At 39.3% G+C, this 16,590-nt stretch overlaps 1 long non-coding RNA gene across 1 annotated transcript in view; it reads left to right on the top strand.

The window, feature by feature from the left end:
* The window catches only part of LOC129476383 (uncharacterized), a 59,608-nt gene extending 43,379 nt beyond the window's left edge, over positions 1-16,229 (top strand). Inside the window, exons 2-4 of the long non-coding RNA XR_008654918.2 lie at positions 2,110-2,324; positions 12,399-12,538; positions 15,974-16,229. This is a non-coding gene — a long non-coding RNA (uncharacterized lncRNA). The remainder of the gene's footprint in view (positions 1-2,109; positions 2,325-12,398; positions 12,539-15,973) is intronic.
* The last annotated feature ends 361 nt before the right edge of the window (positions 16,230-16,590 follow it).

Below are 16,590 nucleotides of genomic sequence, written 5' to 3'. Positions count from 1 at the left end.
TTTAAGTGTTTTTACCACAAAAAACCAACAAAACAAAGGCAGAGGAGGAAGTTTCTAGAGGTGCTGGATATGTCTCTTCCCTTGATTGTGGTGGTTCCACAGTTGTATACGTATATCCAAACTCATCAAATTGTATACATTAAATATGTACAGTTTTGTATATATCAAATATAGATCAATACAAAGCTGTTTAAAAAGACTTTACAACAAATGAAAACTACAGATCAATATAACACATAGACATACATGAACAAATAATTGTTAACAATTTTAGAAAATTGAATCCAACAATATATCAAAAGCATAATGCATTATGACCACTTTAGATTTAGCCGAGGAATATGAGATTGGTGTAATATTTAAAAAATCAATGAATGTAATTTATTACATTAATAAACTGAAAAATAGTATATGATCATCCCAATCAATGCAGAAAAAGCAAGCACTTGACAAAATCCAACAACCATTACTGATGAAGTAAATGTCAGCAAACTAGAAATTGAAGGAAATGTCTTCAACTAGATAAGCAGCATCTACAAAACAAAACAAAAATCCACAACTATAAACAGCATCACACCTAGGGGTGAGAGGTTGAAGATCAGGAGCAAGTCACGGATATTTGCTTCTCACCATTTTTGTTCAGCATGGGGTTGCAGGGTCTAATCAATGAAATGAAACTACTGGATTTCAGGACAGTGTGCCATTGGGAACAAGATAGCAAACAGGTCATGGAACAAGACAGAAATGGAATGAGACCCACACATGTACAGTCAATTGATTTTCAACAAATGTGCAGAGTGCATTAGTCAGGGTTCTCCGGGGGGGGACTGAAATAATAGGATAGATATATATACAAAGGGGAGTTTATTAAGGAGTATTGACTCACACAATTACAAGGTGAGGTCCCACAATAGGTTGTGTCTGCAAGCTGAGGAGCAAGAAAGCCAGCCCGAGGCCCAAAACCTCAAAAGTAGGGAAGCCAACAGTGCAGCCTTCAGTCTGTGGTCAAAGGTCCAAGAGTCCCAAAGCTGAAGAACTTGGAGTCTAATGTTCCAGGGCAGAAAGCATCCAGCACAGGAGAAAGATGGAGGCCAGAAGACTAAGCCTGCCTAGTCCTTCCATGTTCTTCTGCCTGCTTTGTATTCTGGCCACACTGGCAGCTGATTAGATGGTGCCCACCCAGATTGAGGGTGAGTCTGCCTTTCCCAGTCCACTGACTTAAATGTTAATCTCCTTTGGCAATACCCTCACAGACACACCCAGGAACAATTTTTTGCATCCTTCAATGCAGTCAAGTTGACACTCAATATTAACCATCACACAGAGTAATTTTAGGTTTATAAAGTTAGTTAGAAAGTATTCTTTCCTCATCTGTTTTCTAGAAGAGTCTGTGTAGAACTCTTCTTCAGTGGAACCAACTGAGCTTGCAGCTGTCTTTTTGGGGAGAGTTTTTCCATCATGTATTCAATTGTATTAATAATTATAGTGCTATTCAGAGTATCTATTTCATATTGGGTGAGTTGTGGTAGTGTGTGTTATTTCTAGGATTTGGTTCATCTCATCTAAGTTTTAAAATGTGTGTGTAAAGCTGTTCATAGTGTTCTATTATTAGTCTGTTAATTTCTGCAGGGTTGGTAGTGATATCCCCAATTTTATTTCAGATATAAGCAATTTGTGTCTTTTCTTTTTCCCTTTGTCAGATTTACTAGATGTTTGTCAATTATATTGATATTTATGAAGGCCAGCTTTTTTTCATTGATTTTCTCTATTATTTCTGTTTTCAATATCATTGATTTATGCTGTTAACATTAGTATTTATTTTCTATTGATTATATTGGGGATTTTTTCTTTTTATTTTCAATTATTGAGGTAGGATATTAGATGACTGAATCGCTGTGAATTTTTCTGTCAACAATGCTTTGGCTGAGAGAAGAAAAATGTTCTATATTTATTTTATTAAGTTTGATATATTTTTAAATTTTTCCTCAAGATTCTCTCTTTGACCTGTAGATTTTTTAGAAATGTGTTACTCAGGTTCCAAGTGTTTACAAAGGTTATTGTTATTTTCCTGATAAAATTTCTAGTTTGATTCTACTGTGATACTTTCAGTTTCAGATCTGACATGGAAACAGGTTGGAAGTTATCACTGCTATCTACACAATTAAAAAAAAAAACTGAAAATCAGTGAATTTTCTTGAACACATCAGAGAACTGAGTTCACAGGGCAAACTATACCATCCTAGAACTTGAAGGAACAGACAGATCCAGAGAGTTCCAGCCAGGATCGGCTGACATGGAACAAAAGCTGCTTTTGTCCTAAACTGGTAGGAACATCTAAATTGTAATTTTGTTGGGAGGCCAAGGCAGGTGGATCATCTGAGGTCAGGAGTTCAAGACCAGCCTGGCCAACAGGGTGAAACCCCGTCTCTACTAAAAATATAAAAATTAGCCAGGCGTGGTGGCATGCGCCTGTAATCCCAGCTACTCGGGAGGCTGAGGCAGGATAATTGCTTGAATCCAGGAGGCGAAGCTTGCAGTGAGCCGAGATTGCGCCACTGCACTCCAGCCTGGGCGACAGAGCGAGACTCTGTCTCAAAAAAAAAAAAAAAAAAAAAAAAATTGTAATTTTGATGAGCTACGAGAGACTGTGTTTGGAGTGGCCTGAGAATGAGAAAGTCAGGAGAGCGTGTTCCTCGGGGAGGGCCACACTTTCACATTTTGCCTTCAGGAGCCTCACCACGTTCTCATGGTGAGTCCCGAAGGTTCCCTCCTGGCTCTGGCACTGGGAGGGGAAATGTAACCATTGTGAAATACAGCAGAGCATTCTCTACAACAAAGACCTGCTCTCCAGGGTAAAAGTCTACCTGAGCCTCATCAACCTTGGGAAAGAGCATCTCCCAGACACTCGTCCTGTGAGTCACCCTATATTACCTGGAGGTGGGGACATGTCTGCTAGAGACCTAGATGGAATCATGAGATGACAGGACACTTCCCCTCCCACCCACTCCACCCCCATTCCAACAGTGCTCAGGCAATGACCGTGAATCAGGAAGAGTTCTCAGGGAAACCCAAAGACAACAGGAGAGATGAAAATGAGAACATCTGAAGCCTCCCAAATATGTTCTCTTAGCTTTAGCCATGTTGCCCCTAAGCAATTTGAACATCCTTTCTTCTCGTCTATCTGGCTAGCTGTTCATTATTATTCAGGGAACATTTGATTTCAAGACACACATGTGAATATAAGCCTTTCTGAACTGTGCCACAAAACTGTATGAATCCCTAATCTCCAAGAGGGGCCAAGGGCTTCCCTGTGTGCTCCCTCAGCATCTAGTACCTACCCCCAACCTGCATTTTCATGCTCTCAATTGCCATTACTTGGCCTTTTTTGTCTCTAACCATAAGTTGACTAAAACAAGGGACTCTCATGGGTTCTATTGTATTGTTAGTTTTTCCCACTCACAGTTCCTGGCATATAATAGAGCTTCAGTAAAATAGATTGCATTCAGTGGAACATAATGCAATCTATTTTATTGCATTTCTCAATTCAATTCTGTGTATGACAATTTATTTCAATTAGGATTGGAATAGAAACACATAGATAAAATGAGAGGAAAAATAGTTTCCACAAAGGAAAAGAGGGGGCTCTTATCAGAAAAGAAAAAGAGGAGAGGGATCCCAGATAGATCAACTAGCAACTGTTCACTACAACTGGCTTTGTCATCTTAAACCCCATCTCAATTCTTAACAGCCTCATGATTTTTAATGTTGATGGGATAAAAGGGATTTGAAAACACACAGTATTAAAACAAGTTCTTTCAGGCTCATGGGGCTCAGGAGGTTTAGAAACATCTTTCATTTTCCCTAAGAAATGCTCTCTGACATAAGACTTTTCAAAATGTATCACTAAAAATGTATAAAGACATTCACTCATTTAATACATTTTATAAGTGCCAGAAACAGAAATCTTACCTAGAACTTTGATATATCAGTATTCTACATCACCCAACACACATGCTTAGAGTCTTAAGTCATTTCCTAGGTAATATAGTCCAACCTGCACCTAATGTAGGAATCACTTCCATCTTCTCTCTGACGTTGAACTGAGCCTCTATTTGAATTCTCTCATTGATGGGAAGTTCATTGCTTTGCAGAAAACCTAAACCTAAAACACAACCATCCCATTGTTGAACTATAATTATTAGGGATGTCCTTCTTATGATAGACCTAAATTTGCTTTCTTATTGTCACTATCTATTGCTGTGTATTTTACTTTCTGGAGTATTATACAATAAATCCATTTCAGCTTCCACATGGTGACATTTTGAGTATTTGAAGGCAGTTACCTTGTGCCCTCATCGTCCTCTGTTTTTTAGGCTAAATAGTCCCATGTCTTATTAGTAAAAAATGATATAAAAAATTTATGACCGATGATTAGAAGTCTGATCTGCCATACAAATTTTTAAAATACATTAGGAATTAAAAGGTTAGCATTTGTGATTTTTATTATTCATGAGTCATTTTGAAAGTCATGACATGCAATGATTTATAATTTCTAGAGGACAACTTTATGTGAGCCTAGTTGTGAAAGCACATCCTTTGACTAATGAGTGCCCCTAGCCCCTGGCCATCACATGCATGGAAGGACAAATGTATACATCATATTGCATTTGTGAATTTGAAGATTATGATGTTTCAGGAACTAGCCATTGGAACTGTTGCTGCGTATGTCTATTCTACATATAGTAAATGCATTGCAGTTTAATTTTGCCTGAGTAGAAGATTGGTTATTGCTCATATTCCCAGTGCTTGTATTGGTTCGCACATCACATCAACCCCAGAAAAGTAATTACCTTTCCTTAGGCCAACAGAACTTGATGAATTGTAAAAGCCTTCCAGTGGAAGTCTTCCCATCATCTAGTTGCAGTAATAAATCAACTAGGCAATCCCATCTAAGAGTCACTTCATTATAGAGTATGTACTGAGAAAATGACTTTCTATATTAGCATTGCTTATTTAAGAGGTAATGGATATTACAGTCATATGAAAAACGTGATCTTAAAGTAATATTGCCTCCATTGATATGTAATTGGCATTTAAAAAATAATAATTTTGTACAAGATATTTAGATCTTTTTTACTTCACTATGCATTTGTTTCTAGCCTCTGTGATTTCAAAACTTGGCATCTGTACAGGTGCATGAGACCTTTCCTGCATGAGGAAGGTTGTGTGACACCATCCCTGCTGCCTCTGCTCAGTCCTAGCCTGATGCTGGTCCCTGCCCCGAACACCGAGCTTCCTGCCCTCTCTCTTTGCTTCCTGCGCTCCTGCAAACATCTCAATTGGTGTCTCCTGAATGCCTTTCTGTTGATTTTCAAACAAAACCAACAATCATTACCGTGTCTCAAAGCCCCTGTATGATCTAACTCTACCTTGATCTCTAAGGTAACTCTCTCAGTAGAGTACCATAGAGGTGAAATGCCCATCTCATTGCATCATTTCAGAGGATAACTAATATTGACGTGACTTATCACTAGTGAGTAAACTTTCATCACTTGGTTAAGATGGTTCCACACTGCTAATTTCCTTTTGCATTATCTCTTCTTTGAGTGAGTCACTACGTGCAATCCACATTCAAGGGAAGTGAAATCAAGCTCAACCTCCTGGAGGGGAGAATATTATTTGTAATTCTTCTGTGAGAAATATTTGTTCCTTCTCACTAATTTTTATTTAATAATTTATTGATATCAGTATGGGCTCATAGATATTTATTTTGTTCTTTGGGTAAAACCGGGTCTTTCTAAAAACTTTTGTTGCACAAATTCTATCTGTTTTGCCCAGTGGAAGCTCTTTGAAACTGTTTTTTCCCATTTTGTTTGGGTTATATGTCTTTTCTTATAAGTCTTTGTCAGCTACATGCATTGTAAATATATGATCCCTGCCAATGGCTTGTCTTTTTACAATCTTAATGATACATTTGGTCAACAAAAGTTCTTAATTTCAAATCAAGCCCAACTTATCAAAGTACTTGATAAAATTCAACAACCTACTTATTTTTTTTGAGTCAGCAAACTAGGAATAGAAGGAAACTTCTGTAATCTAATAAAGGTTATCTACAAAAAATCCCAACAGCTTTCATAATACTTGTATTAGTCAGTTTGCATACTGCTGATAGAGACATACCCAAGTCTAAGTAATTTACAAAGGAAAGAAGTTTAATAGAGAACTCATAGTTCCACGTGGCTGAGGAAGCCTCACAATCATGGCAGAAAGCAAGGAGAAGCAAGTCATATCTTACCCGGATGGCATCAGGCAAAGAGAGAGCTTATGCAGGCAAACTCCCATTCTTAAAGCCATCAGATGTCATGAGACTTATTCACTCTCATGAGAACAGCACGGGAAAGATCCGCCCCCATGATTCAATTATCTCCCACCAGGTCCCTTCCACAACACATAAAATTCAAGATGAGATTTGGGTGGGGACACAACCAAACCATATCATTCCACCCCTGGCCCCTCCCAAATATCATATCCTCATATTTCAAAACCAGTCATGCCTTCCCAACAGTCCCCAAAAGTCTTAACTCATTTCAGCATTGACTCAAAAGTCCACAGTCCAAAGTCTCCTCTGAGACATCCCTTCTGCCTATGAGCCTGTAAAAAAAGTTAACTACTTCCTAAATACAATGGGGGTACGGGCACTGGGTAAATACAGCCATTCCAAATGGGAGAAATTGCCTAAAACAAAGGGGCTACAAGCCCTGTGCAAGTCCAAAATCCAGCAGGGCAATCAAATCATAAAGCTCCAAAATGATCTCCTTTGACTCCATGTCTAACGTCCAGGTCACACTGATGCAAGAGGCGGGTTCTCACAGCCTTGAGAGGCTCTGCCCCTGTGGCTTTGCAGGGCATAGCCCCCCTCCTGGCTGCTTTCACAGGCTGGTGTTGAGTGTCTGCAGCTTTTCTAGGAGCATGATGCAAGCTATTGGTGGATCTACCATTCTGGGGTCTGGAGGATGGTGGCCTTCTTCTCACAGCTCCACTAGGCAGTGCCCCAATTGGGACTGTGGATAGGGGCGCCAACCCCACATTTCCCTTCCACCATACCCTAATAGAGGCTCTCCATGAGGGCCCCACCCTGCAGCAAACTTACACATGTAGAAAGTTAAAAGAATCTATGAACAATTTAATAAAAATGATATGAATAGAATGTTGTTGAATAAAAGGTCAATTATACAAAAATGTATATATTTCTATATAGTAACCATAAACATGTGGAAAGTAAAATTTTAAATACCATTTACAATAGCATCAAAAATTAATTAATTTGAATAAAAACGTCCATGACATCTACACTAAATCCTCAAAAACACAGCTAAGAGAAAGAAAAGATTATCTAAATAAGAGAAAAAGACATACCACATTCATGGATTGAACAAATCAATGTTGTTTAAAGAATACAAACATTCAGTTAGGTGGGAAGAATAAATTCTGGAGATCTAATATACAGCATGGTGACTATAGTTAATAATACTGTACTACGTACTTGAAATTTGCTAAGAGAGTTGATCTTAAGTATTCTTACCACACAATTGAAAAGTTGTAACTATATAAGGTTATATAGATACAGATATATACAAATACATAATTAGCTTAATTATGGTAATCATTTCACAATGTACACCTATATCAAAACACTATGTTGCACACCTTAAATATATATAATTTTTGTCAAGTCTACCTCAATACGGCCGGTAAAAAATAATTTAAACATGTCCAAGTGGATGGCCAGGTTAATGCACCCACATATGTTATCAGTTATACCAGACACATGACATACAAACTATGGCAGATAAATAATTGTAGTGCAAAGCAAGTAATAAAAAATAAATAGAAATCTTTGGATATTTGAATCCAAAGATTCAATGCAATCCTAATCAGAATTCCACAATGTTTATTTTATAGAAATTGGCAAGCTGATTTTAAAATTTATATATTAATTGGAAGGAACTAGGATAGCCAAGCCAATGCTAATGAAGAATAAGGCTGGAGACGTATAGCCCTTGTAAAAATACAGTGCTATGCTAGGGTGAAACTGGATAAATAGGCCAATGTAATAGACAAAAAGGAGTCAAAAACAGTCTCAAATTTATACATCACAAGATTTACGAAACAGACTCCACTGCAATTCATTACAGAAGAGATGATCTTTTCAATAAGTAGAAATCCATTAATTCAATGTAAAATAAAATGGCGATCCCCCTACTTTACACCATATAAAAAATTAATTTAAGGCTGGGAGTGGTGGCTGACCCTGTAATCTCAGCACTTTGGGAGGCCAAGGTGGGAAGACCACTTGAGGTCAGGAACTCAAGACCAGCCTGGATAACATAGTAAGACCCCCATCTACAAACAATTGAAAAATAAAATAATTAGCCAGGTGTGGTGCCTGTACCTGTAGTACTAGCTACTTGAGGGGCCAAAGTGGGAGGATTGCTTGAGCCTAGGAGGTTGAGGCTGCAGTGAGCTATGATTGTGCTATTGTACTATAGTCTGGGTAACAGAGTGAGACTCTGTCTCAAAAACAGAGTAATAATTTGAGAGAAATCAGGGACCTAAATATAAAATCTTGAAACAATGTTTCTAAGAGAAAAGAAAACAGAATATCATTACGATCTTGGGAAATAAAAAGATTTATTAAATAACACCCCAAAAGCACCAACCAGGATATTAAAATGTTTTTTTCTGTTCTTTTTCTGAAAAAATTTCTCAAGAAACACTTTCTTTAATTTTTGAATACTTTCCTAAATTTCTTCAGTTTTATCTCATGTGCTAATTTTGGCAATCTTTTTCCGTTTGCTTAACTCTCAACCTTTTCCTTAAAATCATAAAATAAGGAGATTTGACTAAATATTAACTAACTTCCCTTCACCTCCAGTATACTATCACTCTAATATATTGAAGAAAACTGCTTTTTTTCTTCTCCAGGCATTTAATTTCTTAAAATGCAAATTATAAAAAATTTAAATTACACTTTCTGGTATAGACTCCTTCATGATTTTAATGACTGAAAGTCCCTCTGCACACTATAGTCACACTGTCAAACACCAGCATATTTCCTACTTACCAGGTGATATGGTTTGAATGTGTGTCCTCGCCCAGATCTCAGGTGGAATTGGAATCCCCAGTGTTGGAGGAGGGGCCTGGTGGGATGTGACTGGATCATGGGGAGGATTTCCCCTTTGCTGTTCTCATGATAGTGAGTGAGATCACACAAGATCTGGTTGTTCAAAAATGTGTAGCACCTCCCCCTTCGCTCTTTCTTCCTCCTGCTCAAGTGATGTAGCACATGCCTGCTTCCTCTCCGCCTTCCACTATTGTAAGTTTCCTGAGGCCTCCCCAGCCATGCTTCCTGTACAGCCTGAGGAACTGTGAGTCAGTTAAACCTCTATTCTTTATAAATTACCCAGTCTCAGATAGTTTGTTATAGCAATGTGAGAAGGGACTAATACACCAGGCAAAGGACCACCTTCATGAGCTCCATGTGAGATGCTTCTAATATGAAGACATTTGAACAGCTGCTGAAATTGCCAACTGTACCCCAACAATGGAACACCATAGTCCTATCTAAGATACATGTAGTACACAGCCTGATTATAGAATAGGCCAGAGCTACAGGCATCACTATATGAAGAGTTAAAGCAGTTTACCTAAATTTTTCCTTCCTTTTTGTTCTCATATGGAATTGATTCAGGATTGCTGGAAAAAAATACTTTAAAGACTTGTAAGGTGACTACACAAAAACATATCCTAAAAACGTTATATATTTGCATAATATACATATATTCTTAGCTGCTTATACCTTTATAAAACTGTCTATGGAAAACAGAAACGAAAAAGGAATAGAAATTTATTTTACTTTGTTCCTTGGTATTTGAATATAGGTAGTCAACTAGGCACTGTACAGAATGATTCTGAGAGTATGTGATCTCTGGTATAATGTGGACACTAATGCCATGTATAGATAAATGACAAATCTCTGAAGGCTTTTAATTTTTTGTAGCTTTTTTTTTTCAACAAGGGTATGTACATGTGTCGAAGGAAGCTGAAAGTTCAATGGTTTTAAAAAAGATATTAGAGGAATAGTCACTTTTAGACAAAATTTAAAAATAGCATTCATCAATTAGATCTGATCATAAAAGTAGTAAGTGTTCTATGGTGACAATTTAAACAATATAGAAGACTGGAGAGGCCACCATCATGCTAACCCTTCAGGGATAATCACTAATAACACAGTATAGTGTATTTCCTTCAAGTCTTTTTTCTTTACAAATGAATTCAAGTGAAAAGATAAAAATTATTATAACATAAAATTATAAAATTTGGTTGGTAAAAAACAGGTATAAGTCTCTAGGAAAGCAAAAAAAAAAAAGAGAGAGAAGGCAATCTGTAAGATTTCATTCAGGGATGAACTGAACAACATTACAAACATAGTGAGAACCCCATCTACAAAAAACTAAAAAATAAAATAATTAGCCAGGTGTGGTGGCTGTACCTGTAGTCCTAACTACTTGGGAGGCTAAGGTGGGAGGATCACTTGAGCCTAGGAGGTTGAGGCTGCAGTGAGCTATGATTGTGCCACTGCACTATAGTCTGGGTAACAGAGTGAGACTCTGTCTCAAAAACATTGTAAGGTGAAAGGCACTTCTTACATGGCGGCAGCAAGAGAGAAGAAGCTTGTACAGGGAAACTCCCATTTTTAAAACCATCAGATCTCGTGAGACCCATTCACTATCACAAAAACAACCCAGGAAAGACCCACCCTAATAATTCAATCATCTCCCACCAGGTCCCTCCCCCAACATGTGGGAATTGTGGGAGCTACATGATGAGATTTGGTTGGGGACACAGAGACAAACCATATCACCATGTGTTGGCAACTTTGCACATCCACAGTGTCTGCCAGTGTCTCTGTGACCCATTCAGCTTTTCTCTGCTCCTTCAAGATGCCATCCCCTGCTCTGAGTCTCTGGCCACATGAGACCATGGACCACCTGCTTAGAGCCTCCTTGATGTCTTACTTTCCAAGACATGAGCACGTCTAACTCTCCCGCTTCACTGGGGCTCCCCAGTTTTTCACTCTCTGTTCTTAGGCCTTGTCCATCACGTTTGTCAAAGCCATTTGGACTTACTGGAAGGTCAAGTTCAAGTTTTACCAACCCCTCACACCCACCTCAGAAGGTTCACCTGGAAACAAGAAGTCCACAGTCCCCAGTTGATCTAACACCTCCATGTGTCCCAGGATTCTCCCAATACCAGCATTCTGTTTGATAACCCAACACAACTATCCCAGGTCAATTTTGACAATTCTCATAGCTCCAGGTTCCATATACATCAGTGCACTATTGCATTTTTGAATAAACAAAAAGGGTAAGGACACCGTTTTTCCTGCTTCAGTGATAATTTCAGATGCAGCCTTCTCACTGAAGGAGGCCAACAGGCACAGTGTCTGATCACATTGCTGCATCCTCTTCTGAGCTCATACTTCTTTCTCCTTGATCATTTTCACCTTTTATGATGACAGCCCCATTGCTGCCTATAATATAATCATTAAGGTAATAGCTAATAGACCCCAGTAAATGCTCTGTTAAATGGAATCCATTTATCCACTTCACTGAGTGTTTTAAGAGATTTTTTACAGCAGCACCTGACAGGAATACCCAATCAGGGTACTTACTTATCAACAATTTTAACTTACATCCACTCTACTCTCATTTCCACTGGCTAAACATCTGTTCTTTTGAGAATGTGCCTGGTATCTTCCATGGATTCCTCCTGTTGGAGGAAAGCTCCCCAAGTTCAAGTGTCAGGTCCCATCTGCCACTGTTGGCCATCTTTATGAGTTTGAAACTGCTGGGAAATAGAGCATTAAAGCAAGCTGGCTATGCTGAAATACAAAGCCATTGGGCCCAGGCCTTAGCTGGGCCTGTAATAGCAGGTGATCCAAAAAAGTTTTCTTCACAAAATGTTAACCATAATACATTGATAGCACTTTGCATGACCACAGTGACACAGGGAGGACGTCTGCAGACTGAAGATATGCACCTTATCAGAACCTCTGAATTCTATCAAGAGATGTGGCCACAGTAGGGAAACTTCATTTTGGCTTGAGGCCTGGATGGCCGTCCCAATAACACCATGAGCACATAAACTAGAGTGGGAAATGTTGTCAGACACACTTAATTTCCCCTACGATAACGGTTGGCTTATTGTGGCACCAGGCCAGACTCGTGGGCCCTCAGAGAGTTGTAGGCTGTGCAGCATCTGATGACGCCAATACTCTTGTCTCTGTGGGTTGAAGCTATGACTCTCTCAATAAATTTTCCTTTCCTCTCCCTCAGCTTCATGACAAGAATGTTTGAAAGGCCATGTTTTGAGATGTGTACCATCTGGCTGTAAGAAATTGTAGTTGCCAACATCAGGGAAACAGGCCTCTCTCCTTAGGAATGCTTGATCATCCAACTAAGCACATGAAGATGAAGTAAGTAGATGAAAGGGTTTATGAGTTCTTCAGAGGGTTTGTGCTCATGTGTTTCAATTCCACTCTATTACAACAATGGTTTGACTTGATTTTTATCATTACACAAGTAATAGCAAGGTTTGTAAAAATGAACATAAACCAGAGTAAAGAAAAAACGCAAGTAGGGAAAAAAAGAAATGAAGTCAATGTATTCATTCCTTGTATTTCTATGCAGTCATTATAAGACGGTAGACTTCACCAGGCATGGTGGCACATGCCTGTAATCCCAGCTACTCAGAGGCTGAGGCAGAAGAATTGATTAACCCTTGGAGGCGAAGGTTGGAGTGAGCCGAGACCATGCCCCTGCACTCCAGCCTGGGCAACAGAGTGAGACTCCATCTCAAAAAACAAGAAGATGGTAGAAGATGTGACTCTGAGTATCCTAGCAGACAAGATACAAAGAAATAGTTGCTTGAAATAAATACAGCTTTTTTTCTAACACTAGGATGATAAAGAGATTTAAATTTTGGACCCTCATAAAAAAGACCTTAGAATTTATTGAACGATGTCCCAAAAAATCTCTATAATAAATGCAAAAATAGTTTGCTAGTATTTCTTTTGAGGTCAGTCAATTTATACCAATGACATGACACCAAAGCACCATTTGATAGGAACAAGTCAACTATGAACTAAAACAATGCAATCTAAATACTCACCTGCTGGTTTGGTTCAAGAATAAAATTTAAACTAGCTAGAAGAATAAGAGCCTGTAATCCTCTCAGCTCAAACAAATGCCAGGTAATACCATCACCAAACTAAATTCTTTTAACATAAAGTCCTCAGATCAGGAACACACACAGGATGATGTCACAGGCTTAGTGGAGCAGTCTTCCAATAGAAAAGCAGTTTCATATGCAGCTCACTCTCCCATAGATGAGCTTCTAAGTATTCGGGAAGTTAACGAAGTAGGATGAGAAAGAATGAAAGAGGAAAGATGTCTGAATCATCAAAGATAGAACAAGAGGACTATTTAACTCAATTGTTCATCTTTTAAGTTTAGTAAAAATAATCATCTGTGAATGTTATTGGGCACAGACCTTCATAAAAAGACATTGGGAGATAAATATGTGTCCCCCCCATTGTAGACAGTGGAGGAATCTTTCTTAACCAATTTCCATTTAACCAACTCACCAGAAACCAAATTGATTGTTCTAGAAATTACTACAAAGCTGAGTCACTAAAAATAGTCGCTTTAAAATAAGGTAAGGAAAAGGCAAGTATGAAATATTAGGGAAGGAAAAGCTCAATTTCTTTAAGGCATTAGAAATATCTTTAACTTCTAACTCCTCTTTTAAGAAACTCAAAGTAGAAAGTGTTGATAATGCATTGTGATTGTGGTTTATGGAAAAAAAAAAGTGTAACTCTAATCAGTGGCTCTGGGCCATGTATCTGAACATAGTCTCTTCATTTCAGTTACTCTCTGACGCTCTTTTTATAATTCCCCACTCGGAAGCCCTCCACAGATGTCCTTGTCCATGCTTTCCACCTGCATCTTAAAGAATATGTTTCTCCAAAAAGGGAAATTCTTCCAGACACCCAGGTGATCTTGCCTGCCTGATAGGGCTGGCTTCTTGGGTGTGCAATCAACGCAGTGGCGCAGGCCCCCATGCTTGGCTGAATGCTCTGCTGCCTTGTCTTTAACTAGTCTTATCTTTTAACTTGAATTTTGCAAGTGAAGGAGAACTGAGCTGGGCGCCTGCAAGACGTGTTGGGAAGCACCCAGGTGGCCGTAGCCTAGCAGAGGCCTGCGCGTGCGCAGGATCAAGCCCACCAGCCCTGTGAAGGCGCATGCGCAGACAGCAGAACCCAATCCTTGGTGCTGCCTGGGTGTTGCGGGGCCTCCACCGGGCGGAGGAGCTGTGACCTGCACCCGGGCTGGTGGCAGAGATGGCAGCCATAGCGGCAGCCACAGCCACAGGAGAGGAGAGGTGCTGTGCGCGAGGGCAGAGCCAGGACACATGGAGGGGGCTGGTTGCCATCACTCCCTGGCAAGGCCTTGCAAAGCCTCTGCCACTGGCTTTCCAGCCTGAGCTCCGCCACGGGAACTACCAGCACGCAGCCAGCAAGACCTGTCAGTGGATTATTACAAAGTAAAAGTGCATGCGTGGGCATCACCATGAAGCTTGAAAACTCTTTAAAGAGTCTTGAATCTCTGGTTTTGAAAGCTGGCACAACATTACAAAACAAATGTCTACAGATATACAGCACGAATAATCTTTCTTAGAAACTAAATTTAAATATGTTTACATTTGATGGAAAAGAACACTGTTTTCCTATACAGCTTCAGATAAACCAGTTACGAATAAGGAAGACAAATATTTTCTTCTTTATTTTTATTTATTTATTTATTTTGAGACAGAGTCTCGCTCTGTCGCCCAGGCTGGAGTGCAGTGGCGCGATCTTGGCTCACTGCAAGCTCCGCCTCCCAGGTTCACACCATTCTCCTGCCTCAGCCTCCCGAGTAGCTGGGATACAGGCGCCCGCCACCACGCCTGGCAAATGTTTTCTATTTTTTAGTAGAGGTGGGCTTTCACCGTGTTAGCCAGGATGGTCTCGATCTCCTGACCTCATGATCCACCCGCCTCAGCCTCCCAAAGTGCTGGGATTACAGGCGTGAGCCACTGCAAACAGGCATTTTAAATTATATCCAAGTCATGAAGCCACTATCCATTTCTCAAACAACTGCCACCAATTACAGAAAATATCAGAAGAATGACATTAAAATGGTTATTTTACAAATTTACACTTAAATTCAGATTTGCAAAAACCTGATCTGTATGAAGAGTTAAATCTTTTTAGAAAAATTGTTCAAAGATAGTCATCAACTCTATGCTAAAATTTGTATTTTGGGATGATTTATCAAAAAATTTATCTCAATGGAGTTAAAGCTTACTAAATATTCTTAACGGCTACTATAATAATTGCATCAGCAGAAAGATCCTTCTCAAAATTAAAATAAAAAATTATGTGTGATCTTGCATTTTCCAAGAGCAAATGATAACATTCTCAATCATATGTAATGAAAACGAGGTTACTAAAAGTATAAATTTCAATGATCTAATATTAGGTTCCAGAAAATAGAGCAAGAAAAATCATATGATCAATCAAAACAGCACATTAACAAAGTATTGTTACTTATCATGCTCTGTAAAACTATGAAACAAAAGTATTTTTTTCACAATTTGTAAGTTCATGCTGTTACTCATGTGTCACTGTTACTATTATGTTTATAAGTAATAAAATATTTTAAACAGAAAAATGCATATTTTAGTACCTGTAATGGTACTTTACTTCTGCTTTTTGAACAACAGGCAAGCCCTGTATTTTCGTTTTTTTATTGGGCCCCACAATTTACATAGCTGGACCTACCACAGAAATTTGCTTTTTTTTTTTTAGATGGAGTCTCGCTCTGTCACCCAGGCTGGAGTGTGATGGCGCGATTTCAGCACAGTGCAACCTCCACCTCCAGGGTTCAAGCAATTCCCCTCAGCCTCCCGAGTGGCTGGGATTACAGGCACCTGCCACCACGCCCGACTAATTTTTGTATTTTTAGTAGAGATGAGGTCTCACCACTTGACCAAGAAATTTGCTTTTTGAATTTCTTAATATTAGTTGAGCTCTTTTGATCCCCATTTATCCCCCCAAAAATAAAGTATCTCGTCAGTAATGGTGTACCGGCTTCATTAGGAAGGAATTTCAATGCTTGGAATACCTCTCCAGAAATGGAGGTAAGTCTGGCCCCCATCTCTGTCCTCCCACTGCTCCACTGATCTCCGCCTGTCCATGGTCACCAGTAGAACATTTCAGACCCCCCTTCCAGGGTTTTCTCTACACCTCCACTTTAGACCTTTAGGCCCATCCCTGCCCACCTCTCCCAGGCCTGCAACCACCGATAGAAGCTCCTCTACCTGGGAGCCAGAGCCCCGAAACCAGCCTGGCACACATGGTGGTGGGCAGGGGAAGGGGGTCTGTAACCCCTTTGGCTGTACCCAGAGCCACTCCCCATAAACCTA

The sequence above is a fragment of the Symphalangus syndactylus genome, chromosome 2, assembly GCF_028878055.3.
Source record: "Symphalangus syndactylus isolate Jambi chromosome 2, NHGRI_mSymSyn1-v2.1_pri, whole genome shotgun sequence".
In the NCBI taxonomy this organism is placed as follows: domain Eukaryota; kingdom Metazoa; phylum Chordata; class Mammalia; order Primates; family Hylobatidae; genus Symphalangus; species Symphalangus syndactylus.
This window is presented reverse-complemented; position numbering and strand designations above follow the sequence as displayed.